Consider the following 5,523-nt stretch of genomic DNA (forward strand, 5'->3'; position numbering starts at 1 on the left):
AAAATAAGAAGGATCGGGACCTGTATTGATGCCAACGGGGTCACTTTCAACATTGTTTATAATCGTCATTCATATTTACCTCCTGTATTCCGTATTGAAACATGTCTGTTAATAAATATATAAGTGCACAGTGACTTTCCGAACACCCGTACTTACCAACATAAAGACTGAACAATACAATGGAAGGTTCGATCATTCACATACATTGAATATATTTTAGTGAAACTAACTAAATACATTCAAATGAAGTTAAATATATTTGTATATGGTATTTATTATTTCATTATACAAATAAGACCAACTATTACTGACCCGGAATGGCCAGGTAGTTAAGGCACTTGACTCGTAATCTGAGGGTCACGGGTTCGAATCCCATCACATGAAATATGCTAGCCCTTTCAGCCGTGGGTATGTTATAATGTGATGGTCAATCTCACTATTTGTTTGTAAAGAGTAGCCCAACAGTTGGCGGTGATGGTGATGACTAGCTGCCTTCCCTCGTCAGGGACGGCTAGCGTAGATAGCCCGCAGGTAGCTTTGATCGAAATTCACACTGTTGTCACTAATGTGGTAAATGTGTAGCTCGACTTTCGTCCGATATAGATGGCTACACGCTACTGTTTCTCAACAGCATGTATTCAAGTCTTGGAAGGCGTGCGATACCTGTCCTTGATTGTATTGTAGAGATGACCACGAAATGCATCTATTACAAGCATTGTTCGTTCCTTTACTAACGCACAAACCGATGTTCCAATACACACCACAACCACTCTTCTATTAACTCTAACGCCATCCATGAATTGTTTTTTGTACAAACTATAACATCTTCGCAAAATTTTCTTTTCGCAATAGTTTTGTATTTAATATGACATGTGGTGGTGATTTATTCCATCTACAGTTACACATAGTATGACATTAACTTTCAATATTTCATAACCAGTGGTTTTGATTGTCATATGTCCTTCTTCTGGCTATTACATGCTCGCTTTTTCATTATAACGTGGGGCGTTATAAAGTGACCGTCAATCCCAATATTCGTTGGTAAAGAGTAGTCAAGAGTTGGCAGTGGGTGGTGATGACTAGCTGCCTTCCTTCTAGTCTTACACTGCTAAATTAGGGACAGCTAGCACAGATTGCCCTCGTGTAGCTTTGTCCGAAATTCAAAAATCTGAAGCTATGTTGAAAAATGTGTTCTCTGAATCTGAACACATCTAATGATAGAAGACGTGTAGAATATTATTAATTAGTTAAAATAAAGGTTTCAATCTTCAATATATATTTTGTTTTAATTTTGTCGTCATCTGAAATGGGACGTTATTTCTCTCTGGTTTATATATTATGGGATACTTTATATATAAATAAGTAAATGTCACGTGAATTAACTAACCTCTAAGATATCAATTTTAGTTTCTTATCGGACCACCAAAAAATCGCAATTACATGACGTAAACTACAACGATTTGCATTCACGTGTTTCGGTTTAAAACCTTATCCATTCACTAATATGTCACGAAATTGTGTTTGTAAGCTGAACTCCATCGAATTCATGATTCTCTGCATTCATTTTGCGCATATAAATTATCGTATTCCTTGTGATACATAAGCTGTAAATTATAATTGTTTTATGAATAAGTCCCGAAGTTACTTATTAGTGGATTAACTTTGATCTGTACGTGAAGGTTTGTTAAGTTTATTATTACTTTCTTAATAACTAACAATACAGTTACAAAGCTTAATGTCTAAACTTATATTTTCTTTGAAAACTACAGAAATGACAAATCAAGGATCTCTAAAACATGCAGAACTATTATGTTTTAATAAGTTCTTCTTCTGTTTTAACTCAAAACGTAATAGGTTGATCCTGTTTTATTAATATCATAAAATGTCTTCTTTTCTCCTAAATGTTCCGCTCTTCAGAGCTCTGCAAGGTTATAACAGAGATTTAAAAGTAGTGACGAGGTGGTTAAGCACTCTATTCGTAATCTGGATGGTCAGAGGTTCGAATCCCCTTCACACCAAACATTCCATTCTGTAGGGGGGGCATTATAATGAGACGGTGAATCCCACTATTCGCTGGTAAAAGAATAGCCCAAAAGTTGGCGGTGGGTTGTGATGACTAACTGTCTTCCCTCTAGTCTTACACTGCTAAATTAAGAACGGTTAGCGGAGATAGCCCTCGTGTAGCTTTTCACGAAATTCAAACCAAACCAAATCTGAAAGAGTGAAAAGAAAATATGCGAACGTAATGAAGAAAAAGAAAAGTAAAAAACAAAACAAATAAGAATATTCAGAAGTGAACTAAAATCAGCTTTCTAGATTTTAAAATATGATAGGGTAGTCCAGTATCTAAAAATATGTAAACTGAATGTCAGTCTACTAGTGGGATATTGGTAAATCAGTTGACTTACTCGATTCTTCATGACGAACACAATAGATAACACACAAATACTTGTTCTAAAAAACAAACAAGTTCAAAAAATAAGAAGGTGGTTTGTCCCCGATGGGGCAGCGATACGTCGACGGATTTACAACACTAAAATGAGGGGTTCGATTTTCATCGGTGAATACAACTGACAACACGATGTTGCTTTCCTACATGAAAATACACATACACAATATTATGTCTTGTTCACACGAAAACATTGACCTGGCTTTTAACATACAATCGGAGAAATTGAACAACACTACTTTGGTCCAATTACTCAGAAGTATATTTTTAATCGCGCAAACTTGAAAATTTGGAAAACGAAATTTATTTTAATTAAATTTGCAAAATTAATAATGATGATTTTAGTTCTTAAGTTACTTAAGGCTAAAAATAAAATATAAAAATAATCTTTTATGTGTTAAAGATATAATGTTTTAAACTTTAATTTTAATTAATCAATTTTAGAGACTTGGGATAAGATGATTCGACCCTTCTTGTTCGCTTTGAAACTGTCTCTAAAACACTCGTCATGTTACCACTACGTATGCGTATTATGTGACGACAGTTTTTTTTGTTGCTCAAGAAGCTACATAAGATAGATCCATTGTAAGGATTAACAAATAGTATTTATAGTAATGAGTTCGGTGAAGTGTGTGTGTGTGTGTTTTCTGATAGCAAAGCCACATCAGACTGTCAGCTGAGCCCATCGAGGGGAAACGAACTCCTGATGTTAGCGTTGTAAATCCGTAGACTTACCACTAAAATAGCGGGGGGACAGCTCGGTAGAACAAAAATTATAAAAGCTATTATTTATTTTACCTTTGCTTATAAAAAAAACAACAACTGTTATTTGAATGTTATAAACTATACAATACAATTTGATTGGCTATTATATCACGTGCTTCTTTTCTTCCTTTGGCCAGGCATGTGGGTGTTTAAGCCTCGTAATTCGAGGGTCTCGCAAAATTAAAAAAAACACACACGAAAAAATTAGGTTTTACAAAAATACAGACATTACAACATGCATTTTTAAAAATTTAAATATTGAAATGAATACAATTGTAACTAAAGTTGCTTACAAAAAGTTTTAAACAGTATGATCTGATCTGATATTTAATTACTTAATATGATATTCCAAAAATGATATCCAGTTGTTTCGTATTCAGGTATGAACAAGACTATTTACCGAATATTATAATACATTATATTTCGAATCCCGGTCGCACCAAACATGCTCGCCCTTTGGGCCGTATGGGCGTTATAATGTGACGGTCAATCTCACTATTCGTTGGTAAAAGAGTAACAGACAAGAAATATAAACTTAATTTGAAGCAGTAAGTGTAGTATCACAGTTGGCTCAGCGATAACTACAATTATGGAAACATTGAACACAAAAATTGGTTTTGATACCCGTAGTGGCTATGGTACAAATAGCCCAATGTGTGAGTTTGGGCTTAACATCAAACAACTATTCAAGATGATCACATGGCCGTAACATCTGATTCTGGAGGACGTTTTCGATTTATTTTCTCTTTACGTGTGAAGAACAAATAATTGACCTGTAGGACGTGTGTAAAAATGTTCAAACAAATAAAAGAAACTATCCCAACTCCACATTATCAAATCATTAATCAAATAAACCCTTATGAAGATGGATATGTCTGAGGAGCACATTAGGTATACAATGATTTATGAGTTTAAGAAAGGCAATAGTGCAGTAGAAACTACACAAAACATTCAAGGTGTTTATGGTGCGGAGTCTCTCAATGAAAGAAAATGTCGAAGTTGGTTCCAGATGTTCAGATCAGATGACTACAGTTTAAGTGATGCACCACGTTCTGGTCATCCTGTTGAATTTAATGATGACTTGCTCTTGGCTGCACTTGATGAAGATTGTACTGTAACAGTTGAAGAACTGGCACAGAAGTTTAATTCAACCCATTCAACAGTTCACCGTCATCTACGACACCTTGAAAACGTGTCAAAACTTGGAAAATGTGTCTCCCATGATTTTACAGAAGCGAACCTTAGAGCAAGAGTGGACATTTGCACTTCTCTGCACTCTCGTGAACGTAACTCACCTTTTTTGAACAGGTTAGTGACTGTAGCTGAAAAACGGATATTTTTTTTTAATGTTAAGTACTGCAAACAATGATTTAGTGCAGGTAAACTGGCTAAAGCATGATCAGAAATGGACCTTGACCCTAGGACAATCTTGTTAAGCGTTTGGTGGGATAGTGTTGGTGTGGTCCACTTTGAGTTGCAGTCACTCAATGTAACGATTACATCAGACTTCTACTCTTAACAGTTAGAACACTTGAGTGTTTCACTGAAAGAAAAGAGGCCTGCTTTGATCAATCGTAAAGGTGTTGTGTTACACCAGGATAATGCACAGCCCCATACAACAAGGATCACATCTGTAAAGACTGAAGAACTACACTGGGAAAAACATCCACATCCTCCTTATTCTCCAGATCTTGCTCCATCTGATTATCATCTATTACAAAGTTTGTAGAACTATCTTGATGGAAAAGAGCTTGGAACACATGAAGATGTCAAAACTACCCTTTCTACATTATTTTCCTTTGAACCCCAAGAATTTTATAGAAGTGACATTCAGAAGCTTGTGAATCGTTGGCAGGAAGTAAGTTATAATAATGGAACATACATCATTGATAAAATAACATTAAAAACGTTTCTCTTTTTTCAAACCTAAAAATCGGACATTACTTAAGGGATGACTTGATGCCTAAAGTAAATTTTTGTGTCAGGGCTACACACTTCAAATCAATATTACGTTTTTGCGGTCGAGACGGATAACATTATAACAATATTACTGTACAGACGTATCGAAAGCAGTAGTATGGGCCTCATTGTTATTTAAAATTTAAGAAACCAATGTTTTCTGAACTATTCAATGACATTTTCGTCAAAAAGTAAACAATTAATAAATCTAGTAATTATTAACAAGTAAAGATTCTTCAATTCTGAGATAATAATGATAAAAGTATACAGAAAATGTAAGTTTAATGTTAAGGGTATTACAAATATAATGTAATGGTTTCCATATTTCACTTTTTCATTTTTACCATCTA

Source organism: Tachypleus tridentatus, chromosome 8 (genome assembly GCF_004210375.1).
Source record: "Tachypleus tridentatus isolate NWPU-2018 chromosome 8, ASM421037v1, whole genome shotgun sequence".
NCBI classification, from domain to species: Eukaryota; Metazoa; Arthropoda; class Merostomata; order Xiphosura; family Limulidae; genus Tachypleus; species Tachypleus tridentatus.